At 40.8% G+C, this 16,067-nt stretch overlaps 4 non-coding genes across 4 annotated transcripts; all 4 read left to right on the forward strand.

The window, feature by feature from the left end:
* Window positions 1-1,411: 1,411 nt before the first annotated feature.
* On the forward strand, window positions 1,412-1,494 carry trnal-cag (transfer RNA leucine (anticodon CAG)). The gene has a single exon. It is a non-coding gene; the product is annotated as a tRNA-Leu (tRNA).
* A 3,960-nt stretch (window positions 1,495-5,454) lies between these two features.
* trnas-aga (transfer RNA serine (anticodon AGA)) lies at window positions 5,455-5,536 on the forward strand. Its single transcript has one exon. It is a non-coding gene; the product is annotated as a tRNA-Ser (tRNA).
* Window positions 5,537-9,108: 3,572 nt separating this feature from the next.
* Window positions 9,109-9,190, forward strand: trnas-aga (transfer RNA serine (anticodon AGA)). Its single transcript has one exon. It is a non-coding gene; the product is annotated as a tRNA-Ser (tRNA).
* A 3,572-nt stretch (window positions 9,191-12,762) lies between these two features.
* Window positions 12,763-12,844, forward strand: trnas-aga (transfer RNA serine (anticodon AGA)). Its single transcript has one exon. It is a non-coding gene; the product is annotated as a tRNA-Ser (tRNA).
* The last annotated feature ends 3,223 nt before the right edge of the window (window positions 12,845-16,067 follow it).

Here is a 16,067-nt window from a genome sequence, read left to right on the forward strand (position 1 = left end):
GGACTAGAAATCCATTAGGATCTTCCTGCGCAGGTTCAAATCCGGCCGACAACGAAAATGCATTTTTTTGACCCCTCCGGAGGTTGAAGTTTAGTCGTGTTTCTTATACCAATCGCATCCTCTCAGATCTCCGCAAGTACATAGGGATTAGTTGTCCATTTGGGATAGGACTGCAGGCCATCTGTCCCACATCACACCTTTACACACCTGGTTATCCAGCCTTCTAGCTCTATAGGCCACAGTAGCATAGGTTACAGGTTTGTAGTCAAGCCACAGATTTCAGGTGAGATCCCATGATACACTCAACAATACAACAACACGATTCTCATGAATAACCATGAAGCCATTTGCTAAGATTTCCCCCATTTTGACATGTGGAAACCTGTTGTCACTCTTACCCTGACGGGAAGCTCCAGACACTTTTTTGGTCCTATCTGAGGCATTTTTAAATTCATGTCAAATTGGCCATATTCTGAAGACACTCTTATAGTCTGCAGGGTAATCGAACTGGCCACATCTAAAGTCAAGCCACAGGTAACAGGTGAGAAACCTTGTTAAACCCTAAAAGAAAAAGAAAAAACTTGATTGCATTGAAAATAACCATTAAGTCATTCAGGTCGCAGACTCCCCTATAGGCATGGTTTGAAACCCCCTCCTGACAATTTTTTAGTGCCTGCATGTCATGCACCTTTGTAAAATCCAGTTGAAAAATAAATGACTTAAGGTAACGTAAATGACACCTAGTTAATATGAGTAGTGAATAACTATCGTATTTTTAATATTCTGCAAAAACAGCTAGTTGATGAGAGGCTGAAAGAGAATTGAAAGAATCGCGCAATTTCACAGGCGGGCCCCAAACAGGCAAATAACAAAAATAATCTCGGAACGCAGAACTCATCGGTCGTTGTCAGTGGATTGTATTGGCGGGAAGAACAAATATATTGTCTGCAGGGTAATCAAAGTCGCCGCATCTAATGTCAAGTCACAGGTGAGCTGCCTTGTTAAACCCTAAAAATAAATAATAACACGATTGCGTTGAAATGACTCATTAAGCCATTTGTAAGGATTTCCCCCATGTGGACCTGTTGTCACTCTTACCCCGATGGTTGCTGATATTTCCAGACACTTTTTCAGTCTTATCTGAGGAATTGTATCATTTATATCAGAATGGCCTTATTCTGATGCCAGTTTAGCGCTCATTCAATGACGATTTACTACTCTTTCCCATTGAAGGCCATATTGAGGTTAAATCAATGACTGGACTTTTTAATTTATAAAAACAAATGACTATTGAAAGTGCAAGTCAGTATCGTGCATAGTTGTTCTGGTCTCTGTGGTGATTTTAGAGCGTTGTTCATATTTCTACTTTTACCGCATACACTTTAACCCGATACCCAGTTACTGTGCTGTAGTCAGGATGGCCGAGCGGTCTAAGGCGCTGCGTTCAGGTCGCAGTCTCCCATGGAGGCGTGGGTTCAAATCCCACTTCTGACAGTTTTTTAGTGCCTCTCAGGAGTCATGCTGCTCAGCAGTAATAATAAGAATGATGAAATAACAACTTCACACAGTGAAATAACAATTCATAATAAACACTCTCAAATGCAGACCTTCTGGAGCTGAGCAAAGATCAAGGTTAAATAAGAAAACAGCTGGACTTAATAACAAATGAATGAGGGGAACATTTTGTGTTATTGCATTATAATGAGTTACTGCATTATCTTTCAGTTGTTAAATTTCACTTTCTGTAGGCTATGCCTGTTGGCCCATTCACTCCTAACAAGCTTGTTTTCTTCTGTCAACGTTGTCGTGGCCGAGTGGTTAAGGCGATGGACTAGAAATCCATTAGGATCTTCCTGCGCAGGTTCAAATCCGGCCGACAACGAAAATGCATTTTTTTGACCCCTCCGGAGGTTGAAGTTTAGTCGTGTTTCTTATACCAATCGCATCCTCTCAGATCTCCGCAAGTACATAGGGATTAGTTGTCCATTTGGGATAGGACTGCAGGCCATCTGTCCCACTTCACACCTTTACACACCTGGTTATCCAGCCTTCTAGCTCTATAGGCCACAGTAGCATAGGTTACAGGTTTGTAGTCAAGCCACAGATTTCAGGTGAGATCCCATGATACACTCAACAATACAACAACACGATTCTCATGAATAACCATGAAGCCATTTGCTAAGATTTCCCCCATTTTGACATGTGGAAACCTGTTGTCACTCTTACCCTGACGGGAAGCTCCAGACACTTTTTTGGTCCTATCTGAGGCATTTTTAAATTCATGTCAAATTGGCCATATTCTGAAGACACTCTTATAGTCTGCAGGGTAATCGAACTGGCCACATCTAAAGTCAAGCCACAGGTAACAGGTGAGAAACCTTGTTAAACCCTAAAAGAAAAAGAAAAAACTTGATTGCATTGAAAATAACCATTAAGTCATTCAGGTCGCAGACTCCCCTATAGGCATGGTTTGAAACCCCCTCCTGACAATTTTTTAGTGCCTGCATGTCATGCACCTTTGTAAAATCCAGTTGAAAAATAAATGACTTAAGGTAACGTAAATGACACCTAGTTAATATGAGTAGTGAATAACTATCGTATTTTTAATATTCTGCAAAAACAGCTAGTTGATGAGAGGCTGAAAGAGAATTGAAAGAATCGCGCAATTTCACAGGCGGGCCCCAAACAGGCAAATAACAAAAATAATCTCGGAACGCAGAACTCATCGGTCGTTGTCAGTGGATTGTATTGGCGGGAAGAACAAATATATTGTCTGCAGGGTAATCAAAGTCGCCGCATCTAATGTCAAGTCACAGGTGAGCTGCCTTGTTAAACCCTAAAAATAAATAATAACACGATTGCGTTGAAATGACTCATTAAGCCATTTGTAAGGATTTCCCCCATGTGGACCTGTTGTCACTCTTACCCCGATGGTTGCTGATATTTCCAGACACTTTTTCAGTCTTATCTGAGGAATTGTATCATTTATATCAGAATGGCCTTATTCTGATGCCAGTTTAGCGCTCATTCAATGACGATTTACTACTCTTTCCCATTGAAGGCCATATTGAGGTTAAATCAATGACTGGACTTTTTAATTTATAAAAACAAATGACTATTGAAAGTGCAAGTCAGTATCGTGCATAGTTGTTCTGGTCTCTGTGGTGATTTTAGAGCGTTGTTCATATTTCTACTTTTACCGCATACACTTTAACCCGATACCCAGTTACTGTGCTGTAGTCAGGATGGCCGAGCGGTCTAAGGTGCTGCGTTCAGGTCGCAGTCTCCCATGGAGGCGTGGGTTCAAATCCCACTTCTGACAGTTTTTTAGTGCCTCTCAGGAGTCATGCTGCTCAGCAGTAATAATAAGAATGATGAAATAACAACTTCACACAGTGAAATAACAATTCATAATAAACACTCTCAAATGCAGACCTTCTGGAGCTGAGCAAAGATCAAGGTTAAATAAGAAAACAGCTGGACTTAATAACAAATGAATGAGGGGAACATTTTGTGTTATTGCATTATAATGAGTTACTGCATTATCTTTCAGTTGTTAAATTTCACTTTCTGTAGGCTATGCCTGTTGGCCCATTCACTCCTAACAAGCCTGTTTTCTTCTGTCGACGTTGTCGTGGCCGAGTGGTTAAGGCGATGGACTAGAAATCCATTAGGATCTTCCAGCGCAGGTTCAAATCCTGCCGACAATGAAAATGCATTTTTTTGACCCCTCCGGAGGTTGAAGTTTAGTCGTGTTTCTTATACCAATCGCATCCTCTCAGATCTCCGCAAGTACATAGGGATTAGTTGTCCATTTGGGATAGGACTGCAGGCCATCTATCCCACTTCACACCTTTACACACCTGGTTATCCAGCCTTCTAGCTCTATAGGCCACAGTAGCATAGGTTACAGGTTTGTAGTCAAGCCACAGATTTCAGGTGAGATCCCATGATACACTCAACAATACAACAACACGATTCTCATGAATAACCATGAAGCCATTTGCTAAGATTTCCCCCATTTTGACATGTGGAAACCTGTTGTCACTCTTACCCTGACGGGAAGCTCCAGACACTTTTTTGGTCCTATCTGAGGCATTTTTAAATTAATGTCAAATTGGCCATATTCTGAAGACACTCTTAGGCTGCAGGGTAATCGAACTGGCCACATCTAAAGTCAAGCCACAGGTAACAGGTGAGAAACCTTGTTAAACCCTAAAAGAAAAAGAAAAAACTCGATTGCATTGAAAATAACCATTAAGTCATTCAGGTCGCAGACTCCCCTATAGGCATGGTTTGAAACCCCCTCCTGACAATTTTTTAGCGCCTGCATGTCATGCACCTTTGTAAAATCCAGTTGAAAAATAAATGACTTAAGGTAACGTAAATGACACCTAGTTAATATGAGTAGTGAATAACTATCGTATTTTTAATATTCTGCAAAAACAGCTAGTTGATGAGAGGCTGAAAGAGAATTGCAAGAATCGCGCAATTTCACAGGGGGGCCCCAAACAGGCAAATAAAAAAAATAATCTCGGAACGCAGAACTCGTCGGTCGTTGTCAGTGGATTGTATTGGCGGGAAGAACAAAAATATCGTCTGCAGGGTAATCGAAGTCGCCGCATCTAATGTCAAGTCACAGGTGAGCTGCCTTGTTAAACCCTAAAAATAAATAATAACACGATTGCGTTGAAATGACCCATTAAGCCATTTGTAAGGATTTCCCCCATGTGGACCTGTTGTCACTCTTACCCTGATGGTTGCTGATATTTCCAGACACTTTTTCAGTCTTATCTAAGGAATTTTATCATTTATATCAGAATGGCCATATTCTGATGCCAGTTTAGCGCTCATTCAATGACGATTTACTACTCTTTCCCATTGAAGGCCATATTGAGGTTAAATCAATGACTGGACTTTTTAATTTATAAAAACAAATGACTATTGAAAGTGCAAGTCAGTATCGTGCATAGTTGTTCTGGTCTCTGTGGTGATTTTAGAGCGTTGTTCATATTTCTACTTTTACCGCATACACTTTAACCCGATACCCAGTTACTGTGCTGTAGTCAGGATGGCCGAGCGGTCTAAGGCGCTGCGTTCAGGTTGCAGTCTCCCATGGAGGCGTGGGTTCAAATCCCACTTCTGACAGTTTTTTAGTGCCTCTCAGGAGTCATGCTGCTCAGCAGTAATAATAAGAATGATGAAATAACAACTTCACACAGTGAAATAACAATTCATAATAAACACTCTCAAATGCAGACCTTCTGGAGCTGAGCAAAGATCAAGGTTAAATAAGAAAACAGCTGGACTTAATAACAAATGAATGAGGGGAACATTTTGTGTTATTGCATTATAATGAGTTAATCAGTTGTTAATCAGTTGTTAAATTTCACTCTCTGTAGGCTATGCCTGTTGGCCCATTCACTCCTAACAAGCCTGTTTTTTTCTGTCAAAGTTGTCGTGGCCGAGTGGTTAAGGCGATGGACTAGAAATCCATTAGGATCTTCCTGCGCAGGTTCAAATCCTGCCGACAACGAAAATGCAATTTTTTGACCCCTCCGGAGGTGGAAGTTTAGTCGTGTTTCTTATACCAATCGCATCCTCTCAGATCTCCGCAAGTACATAGGGATTAGTTGTCCATTTGGGATAGGACTGCAGGCCATCTATCCCACTTCACACCTTTACACACCTGGTTATCCAGCCTTCTAGCTCTATAGGCCACAGTAGCATAGGTTACAGGTTTGTAGTCAAGCCACAGATTTCAGGTGAGATCCCATGATACACTCAACAATACAACAACACGATTCTCATGAATAACCATTAAGCCATTTGCTAAGATTTCCCCCATTTTGACATGTGGAAACCTGTTGTCACTCTGACCCTGACGGGAAGCTCCAGACACTTTTTTGGTCCTATCTGAGGCATTTTTAAATTCATGTCAAATTGGCCATATTCTGAAGACACTCTTATATTCTGCAGGGTAATCGAACTGGCCACATCTAAAGTCAAGCCACAGGTAACAGGTGAGAAACCTTGTTAAACCCTAAAAGAAAAAGAAAAAACTTGATTGCATTGAAAATAACCATTAAGTCATTCAGGTCGCAGACTCCCCTATAGGCATGGTTTGAAACCCCCTCCTGACAACTTTTTAGCGCCGGCATGTCATGCACCTTTGTAAAATCCAGTTGAAAAATAAATGACTTAAGGTAACGTAAATGACACCTAGTTAATATGAGTAGTGAATAACTATCGTATTTTTAATATTCTGCAAAAACAGCTAGTTGATGAGAGGCTGAAAGAGAATTGCAAGAATTGCGCAATTTCACAGGCGGGCCCCAAACAGGCAAATAACAAAAATAATCTCGGAACGCAGAACTCGTCGGTCGTTGTCAGTGGATTGTATTGGCGGGAAGAACAAAAATATCGTCTGCAGGGTAATCGAAGTCGCCGCATCTAATGTCAAGTCACAGGTGAGCTGCCTTGTTAAACCCTAAAAATAAATAATAACACGATTGCGTTGAAATGACCCATTAAGCCATTTGTAAGGATTTCCCCCATGTGGACCTGTTGTCACTCTTACCCTGATGGTTGCTGATATTTCCAGACACTTTTTCAGTCTTATCTAAGGAATTTTATCATTTATATCAGAATGGCCATATTCTGATGCCAGTTTAGCGCTCATTCAATGACGATTTACTACTCTTTCCCATTGAAGGCCATATTGAGGTTAAATCAATGACTGGACTTTTTAATTTATAAAAACAAATGACTATTGAAAGTGCAAGTCAGTATCATGCATAGTTGTTCTGGTCTCTGTGGTGATTTTAGAGCGTTGTTCATATTTCTACTTTTACCGCATACACTTTAACCCGATACCCAATTACTGTGCTGTAGTCAGGATGGCCGAGCGGTCTAAGGCGCTGCGTTCAGGTCGCAGTCTCCCATGGAGGCGTGGGTTCAAATTCCACTTCTGACAGTTTTTTAGTGCCTCTCAGGAGTCATGCTGCTCAGCAGTAATAATAAGAATGATGAAATAACAACTTCACACAGTGAAATAACAATTCATAATAAACACCCTCAAATGCAGACCTTCTGGAGCTGAGCAAAGATCAAGGTTAAATAAGAAAACAGCTGGACTTAATAACAAATTAATGAGGGGAACATTTTGTGTTATTGCATTATAATGAGTTACTGCATTATCTTTCAGTTGTTAAATTTCACTTTCTGTAGGCTATGCCTGTTGGCCCATTCACTCCTAACAAGCTTGTTTTCTTCTGTCAACGTTGTCGTGGCCGAGTGGTTAAGGCGATGGACTAGAAATCCATTAGGATCTTCCTGCGCAGGTTTAAATCCTGCCGACAATGAAAATGCATTTTTTTGACCCCTCCGGAGGTTGAAGTTTAGTCGTGTTTCTTATACCAATCGCATCCTCTCAGATCTCCGCAAGTACATAGGGATTAGTTGTCCATTTGGGATAGGACTGCAGGCCATCTATCCCACTTCACACCTTTACACACCTGGTTATCCAGCCTTCTAGCTCTATAGGCCACAGTAGCATAGGTTACAGGTTTGTAGTCAAGCCACAGATTTCAGGTGAGATCCCATGATACACTCAACAATACAACAACACGATTCTCATGAATAACCATGAAGCCATTTGCTAAGATTTCCCCCATTTTGACATGTGGAAACCTGTTGTCACTCTTACCCTGACGGGAAGCTCCAGACACTTTTTTGGTCCTATCTGAGGCATTTTTAAATTCATGTCAAATTGGCCATATTCTGAAGACACTCTTAGGCTGCAGGGTAATCGAACTGGCCACATCTAAAGTCAAGCCACAGGTAACAGGTGAGAAACCTTGTTAAACCCTAAAAGAAAAAGAAAAAACTTGATTGCATTGAAAATAACCATTAAGTCATTCAGGTCGCAGACTCCCCTATAGGCATGGTTTGAAACCCCCTCCTGACAATTTTTTAGCGCCTGCATGTCATGCACCTTTGTAAAATCCAGTTGAAAAATAAATGACTTAAGGTAACGTAAATGACACCTAGTTAATATGAGTAGTGAATAACTATCGTATTTTTAATATTCTGCAAAAACAGCTAGTTGATGAGAGGCTGAAAGAGAATTGCAAGAATCGCGCAATTTCACAGGCGGGCCCCAAACAGGCAAATAAAAAAAATAATCTCGGAACGCAGAACTCGTCGGTCGTTGTCAGTGGATTGTATTGGCGGGAAGAACAAAAATATCGTCTGCAGGGTAATCGAAGTCGCCGCATCTAATGTCAAGTCACAGGTGAGCTGCCTTGTTAAACCCTAAAAATAAATAATAACACGATTGCGTTGAAATGACCCATTAAGCCATTTGTAAGGATTTCCCCCATGTGGACCTGTTGTCACTCTTACCCTGATGGTTGCTGATATTTCCAGACACTTTTTCAGTCTTATCTAAGGAATTTTATCATTTATATCAGAATGGCCATATTCTGATGCCAGTTTAGCGCTCATTCAATGACGATTTACTACTCTTTCCCATTGAAGGCCATATTGAGGTTAAATCAATGACTGGACTTTTTAATTTATAAAAACAAATGACTATTGAAAGTGCAAGTCAGTATCGTGCATAGTTGTTCTGGTCTCTGTGGTGATTTTAGAGCGTTGTTCATATTTCTACTTTTACCGCATACACTTTAACCCGATACCCAGTTACTGTGCTGTAGTCAGGATGGCCGAGCGGTCTAAGGTGCTGCGTTCAGGTCGCAGTCTCCCATGGAGGCGTGGGTTCAAATCCCACTTCTGACAGTTTTTTAGTGCCTCTCAGGAGTCATGCTGCTCAGCAGTAATAATAAGAATGATGAAATAACAACTTCACACAGTGAAATAACAATTCATAATAAACACTCTCAAATGCAGACCTTCTGGAGCTGAGCAAAGATCAAGGTTAAATAAGAAAACAGCTGGACTTAATAACAAATGAATGAGGGGAACATTTTGTGTTATTGCATTATAATGAGTTACTGCATTATCTTTCAGTTGTTAAATTTCACTTTCTGTAGGCTATGCCTGTTGGCCCATTCACTCCTAACAAGCTTGTTTTCTTCTGTCAATGTTGTCGTGGCCGAGTGGTTAAGGCGATGGACTAGAAATCCATTAGGATCTTCCTGCGCAGGTTCAAATCCTGCCGACAACGAAAATGCATTTTTTTGACCCCTCCGGAGGTTGAAGTTTAGTCGTGTTTCTTATACCAATCGCATCCTCTCAGATCTCCGCAAGTACATAGGGATTAGTTGTCCATTTGGGATAGGACTGCAGGCCATCTGTCCCACTTCACACCTTTACACACCTGGTTATCCAGCCTTCTAGCTCTATAGGCCACAGTAGCATAGGTTACAGGTTTGTAGTCAAGCCACAGATTTCAGGTGAGATCCCATGATACACTCAACAATACAACAACACGATTCTCATGAATAACCATGAAGCCATTTGCTAAGATTTCCCCCATTTTGACATGTGGAAACCTGTTGTCACTCTTACCCTGACGGGAAGCTCCAGACACTTTTTTGGTCCTATCTGAGGCATTTTTAAATTCATGTCAAATTGGCCATATTCTGAAGACACTCTTATAGTCTGCAGGGTAATCGAACTGGCCACATCTAAAGTCAAGCCACAGGTAACAGGTGAGAAACCTTGTTAAACCCTAAAAGAAAAAGAAAAAACTTGATTGCATTGAAAATAACCATTAAGTCATTCAGGTCGCAGACTCCCCTATAGGCATGGTTTGAAACCCCCTCCTGACAATTTTTTAGTGCCTGCATGTCATGCACCTTTGTAAAATCCAGTTGAAAAATAAATGACTTAAGGTAACGTAAATGACACCTAGTTAATATGAGTAGTGAATAACTATCGTATTTTTAATATTCTGCAAAAACAGCTAGTTGATGAGAGGCTGAAAGAGAATTGAAAGAATCGCGCAATTTCACAGGCGGGCCCCAAACAGGCAAATAACAAAAATAATCTCGGAACGCAGAACTCATCGGTCGTTGTCAGTGGATTGTATTGGCGGGAAGAACAAATATATTGTCTGCAGGGTAATCAAAGTCGCCGCATCTAATGTCAAGTCACAGGTGAGCTGCCTTGTTAAACCCTAAAAATAAATAATAACACGATTGCGTTGAAATGACTCATTAAGCCATTTGTAAGGATTTCCCCCATGTGGACCTGTTGTCACTCTTACCCCGATGGTTGCTGATATTTCCAGACACTTTTTCAGTCTTATCTGAGGAATTGTATCATTTATATCAGAATGGCCTTATTCTGATGCCAGTTTAGCGCTCATTCAATGACGATTTACTACTCTTTCCCATTGAAGGCCATATTGAGGTTAAATCAATGACTGGACTTTTTAATTTATAAAAACAAATGACTATTGAAAGTGCAAGTCAGTATCGTGCATAGTTGTTCTGGTCTCTGTGGTGATTTTAGAGCGTTGTTCATATTTCTACTTTTACCGCATACACTTTAACCCGATACCCAGTTGCTGTGCTGTAGTCAGGATGGCCGAGCGGTCTAAGGTGCTGCGTTCAGGTCGCAGTCTCCCATGGAGGCGTGGGTTCAAATCCCACTTCTGACAGTTTTTTAGTGCCTCTCAGGAGTCATGCTGCTCAGCAGTAATAATAAGAATGATGAAATAACAACTTCACACAGTGAAATAACAATTCATAATAAACACTCTCAAATGCAGACCTTCTGGAGCTGAGCAAAGATCAAGGTTAAATAAGAAAACAGCTGGACTTAATAACAAATGAATGAGGGGAACATTTTGTGTTATTGCATTATAATGAGTTACTGCATTATCTTTCAGTTGTTAAATTTCACTTTCTGTAGGCTATGCCTGTTGGCCCATTCACTCCTAACAAGCCTGTTTTCTTCTGTCGACGTTGTCGTGGCCGAGTGGTTAAGGCGATAGACTAGAAATCCATTAGGATCTTCCAGCGCAGGTTCAAATCCTGCCGACAATGAAAATGCATTTTTTTGACCCCTCCGGAGGTTGAAGTTTAGTCGTGTTTCTTATACCAATCGCATCCTCTCAGATCTCCGCAAGTACATAGGGATTAGTTGTCCATTTGGGATAGGACTGCAGGCCATCTATCCCACTTCACACCTTTACACACCTGGTTATCCAGCCTTCTAGCTCTATAGGCCACAGTAGCATAGGTTACAGGTTTGTAGTCAAGCCACAGATTTCAGGTGAGATCCCATGATACACTCAACAATACAACAACACGATTCTCATGAATAACCATGAAGCCATTTGCTAAGATTTCCCCCTTTTTGACATGTGGAAACCTGTTGTCACTCTTACCCTGACGGGAAGCTCCAGACACTTTTTTGGTCCTATCTGAGGCATTTTTAAATTCATGTCAAATTGGCCATATTCTGAAGACACTCTTAGGCTGCAGGGTAATCGAACTGGCCACATCTAAAGTCAAGCCACAGGTAACAGGTGAGAAACCTTGTTAAACCCTAAAAGAAAAAGAAAAAACTTGATTGCATTGAAAATAACCATTAAGTCATTCAGGTCGCAGACTCCCCTATAGGCATGGTTTGAAACCCCCTCCTGACAATTTTTTAGCGCCTGCATGTCATGCACCTTTGTAAAATCCAGTTGAAAAATAAATGACTTAAGGTAACGTAAATGACACCTAGTTAATATGAGTAGTGAATAACTATCGTATTTTTAATATTCTGCAAAAACAGCTAGTTGATGAGAGGCTGAAAGAGAATTGCAAGAATCGCGCAATTTCACAGGGGGGCCCCAAACAGGCAAATAAAAAAAATAATCTCGGAACGCAGAACTCGTCGGTCGTTGTCAGTGGATTGTATTGGCGGGAAGAACAAAAATATCGTCTGCAGGGTAATCGAAGTCGCCGCATCTAATGTCAAGTCACAGGTGAGCTGCCTTGTTAAACCCTAAAAATAAATAATAACACGATTGCGTTGAAATGACCCATTAAGCCATTTGTAAGGATTTCCCCCATGTGGACCTGTTGTCACTCTTACCCTGATGGTTGCTGATATTTCCAGACACTTTTTCAGTCTTATCTAAGGAATTTTATCATTTATATCAGAATGGCCATATTCTGATGCCAGTTTAGCGCTCATTCAATGACGATTTACTACTCTTTCCCATTGAAGGCCATATTGAGGTTAAATCAATGACTGGACTTTTTAATTTATAAAAACAAATGACTATTGAAAGTGCAAGTCAGTATCGTGCATAGTTGTTCTGGTCTCTGTGGTGATTTTAGAGCGTTGTTCATATTTCTACTTTTACCGCATACACTTTAACCCGATACCCAGTTACTGTGCTGTAGTCAGGATGGCCGAGCGGTCTAAGGCGCTGCGTTCAGGTTGCAGTCTCCCATGGAGGCGTGGGTTCAAATCCCACTTCTGACAGTTTTTTAGTGCCTCTCAGGAGTCATGCTGCTCAGCAGTAATAATAAGAATGATGAAATAACAACTTCACACAGTGAAATAACAATTCATAATAAACACTCTCAAATGCAGACCTTCTGGAGCTGAGCAAAGATCAAGGTTAAATAAGAAAACAGCTGGACTTAATAACAAATGAATGAGGGGAACATTTTGTGTTATTGCATTATAATGAGTTAATCAGTTGTTAATCAGTTGTTAAATTTCACTCTCTGTAGGCTATGCCTGTTGGCCCATTCACTCCTAACAAGCCTGTTTTTTTCTGTCAAAGTTGTCGTGGCCGAGTGGTTAAGGCGATGGACTAGAAATCCATTAGGATCTTCCTGCGCAGGTTCAAATCCTGCCGACAACGAAAATGCATTTTTTTGACCCCTCCGGAGGTGGAAGTTTAGTCGTGTTTCTTATACCAATCGCATCCTCTCAGATCTCCGCAAGTACATAGGGATTAGTTGTCCATTTGGGATAGGACTGCAGGCCATCTATCCCACTTCACACCTTTACACACCTGGTTATCCAGCCTTCTAGCTCTATAGGCCACAGTAGCATAGGTTACAGGTTTGTAGTCAAGCCACAGATTTCAGGTGAGATCCCATGATACACTCAACAATACAACAACACGATTCTCATGAATAACCATTAAGCCATTTGCTAAGATTTCCCCCATTTTGACATGTGGAAACCTGTTGTCACTCTGACCCTGACGGGAAGCTCCAGACACTTTTTTGGTCCTATCTGAGGCATTTTTAAATTCATGTCAAATTGGCCATATTCTGAAGACACTCTTATATTCTGCAGGGTAATCGAACTGGCCACATCTAAAGTCAAGCCACAGGTAACAGGTGAGAAACCTTGTTAAACCCTAAAAGAAAAAGAAAAAACTTGATTGCATTGAAAATAACCATTAAGTCATTCAGGTCGCAGACTCCCCTATAGGCATGGTTTGAAACCCCCTCCTGACAACTTTTTAGCGCCGGCATGTCATGCACCTTTGTAAAATCCAGTTGAAAAATAAATGACTTAAGGTAACGTAAATGACACCTAGTTAATATGAGTAGTGAATAACTATCGTATTTTTAATATTCTGCAAAAACAGCTAGTTGATGAGAGGCTGAAAGAGAATTGCAAGAATTGCGCAATTTCACAGGCGGGCCCCAAACAGGCAAATAACAAAAATAATCTCGGAACGCAGAACTCGTCGGTCGTTGTCAGTGGATTGTATTGGCGGGAAGAACAAAAATATCGTCTGCAGGGTAATCGAAGTCGCCGCATCTAATGTCAAGTCACAGGTGAGCTGCCTTGTTAAACCCTAAAAATAAATAATAACACGATTGCGTTGAAATGACCCATTAAGCCATTTGTAAGGATTTCCCCCATGTGGACCTGTTGTCACTCTTACCCTGATGGTTGCTGATATTTCCAGACACTTTTTCAGTCTTATCTAAGGAATTTTATCATTTATATCAGAATGGCCATATTCTGATGCCAGTTTAGCGCTCATTCAATGACGATTTACTACTCTTTCCCATTGAAGGCCATATTGAGGTTAAATCAATGACTGGACTTTTTAATTTATAAAAACAAATGACTATTGAAAGTGCAAGTCAGTATCATGCATAGTTGTTCTGGTCTCTGTGGTGATTTTAGAGCGTTGTTCATATTTCTACTTTTACCGCATACACTTTAACCCGATACCCAATTACTGTGCTGTAGTCAGGATGGCCGAGCGGTCTAAGGCGCTGCGTTCAGGTCGCAGTCTCCCATGGAGGCGTGGGTTCAAATTCCACTTCTGACAGTTTTTTAGTGCCTCTCAGGAGTCATGCTGCTCAGCAGTAATAATAAGAATGATGAAATAACAACTTCACACAGTGAAATAACAATTCATAATAAACACCCTCAAATGCAGACCTTCTGGAGCTGAGCAAAGATCAAGGTTAAATAAGAAAACAGCTGGACTTAATAACAAATTAATGAGGGGAACATTTTGTGTTATTGCATTATAATGAGTTACTGCATTATCTTTCAGTTGTTAAATTTCACTTTCTGTAGGCTATGCCTGTTGGCCCATTCACTCCTAACAAGCTTGTTTTCTTCTGTCAACGTTGTCGTGGCCGAGTGGTTAAGGCGATGGACTAGAAATCCATTAGGATCTTCCTGCGCAGGTTTAAATCCTGCCGACAATGAAAATGCATTTTTTTGACCCCTCCGGAGGTTGAAGTTTAGTCGTGTTTCTTATACCAATCGCATCCTCTCAGATCTCCGCAAGTACATAGGGATTAGTTGTCCATTTGGGATAGGACTGCAGGCCATCTATCCCACTTCACACCTTTACACACCTGGTTATCCAGCCTTCTAGCTCTATAGGCCACAGTAGCATAGGTTACAGGTTTGTAGTCAAGCCACAGATTTCAGGTGAGATCCCATGATACACTCAACAATACAACAACACGATTCTCATGAATAACCATTAAGCCATTTGCTAAGATTTCCCCCATTTTGACATGTGGAAACCTGTTGTCACTCTGACCCTGACGGGAAGCTCCAGACACTTTTTTGGTCCTATCTGAGGCATTTTTAAATTCATGTCAAATTGGCCATATTCTGAAGACACTCTTATATTCTGCAGGGTAATCGAACTGGCCACATCTAAAGTCAAGCCACAGGTAACAGGTGAGAAACCTTGTTAAACCCTAAAAGAAAAAGAAAAAACTTGATTGCATTGAAAATAACCATTAAGTCATTCAGGTCGCAGACTCCCCTATAGGCATGGTTTGAAACCCCCTCCTGACAACTTTTTAGCGCCGGCATGTCATGCACCTTTGTAAAATCCAGTTGAAAAATAAATGACTTAAGGTAACGTAAATGACACCTAGTTAATATGAGTAGTGAATAACTATCGTATTTTTAATATTCTGCAAAAACAGCTAGTTGATGAGAGGCTGAAAGAGAATTGCAAGAATTGCGCAATTTCACAGGCGGGCCCCAAACAGGCAAATAACAAAAATAATCTCGGAACGCAGAACTCGTCGGTCGTTGTCAGTGGATTGTATTGGCGGGAAGAACAAAAATATCGTCTGCAGGGTAATCGAAGTCGCCGCATCTAATGTCAAGTCACAGGTGAGCTGCCTTGTTAAACCCTAAAAATAAATAATAACACGATTGCGTTGAAATGACCCATTAAGCCATTTGTAAGGATTTCCCCCATGTGGACCTGTTGTCACTCTTACCCTGATGGTTGCTGATATTTCCAGACACTTTTTCAGTCTTATCTAAGGAATTTTATCATTTATATCAGAATGGCCATATTCTGATGCCAGTTTAGCGCTCATTCAATGACGATTTACTACTCTTTCCCATTGAAGGCCATATTGAGGTTAAATCAATGACTGGACTTTTTAATTTATAAAAACAAATGACTATTGAAAGTGCAAGTCAGTATCATGCATAGTTGTTCTGGTCTCTGTGGTGATTTTAGAGCGTTGTTCATATTTCTACTTTTACCGCATACACTTTAACCCGATACCCAATTACTGTGCTGTAGTCAGGATGGCCGAGCGGTCTAAGGCGCTGCGTTCAGG

The sequence above is a fragment of the Oncorhynchus mykiss genome, chromosome 16 (genome assembly GCF_057628025.1).
Source record: "Oncorhynchus mykiss isolate SJ-2025 chromosome 16, ASM5762802v1, whole genome shotgun sequence".
NCBI classification, from domain to species: Eukaryota; Metazoa; Chordata; class Actinopteri; order Salmoniformes; family Salmonidae; genus Oncorhynchus; species Oncorhynchus mykiss.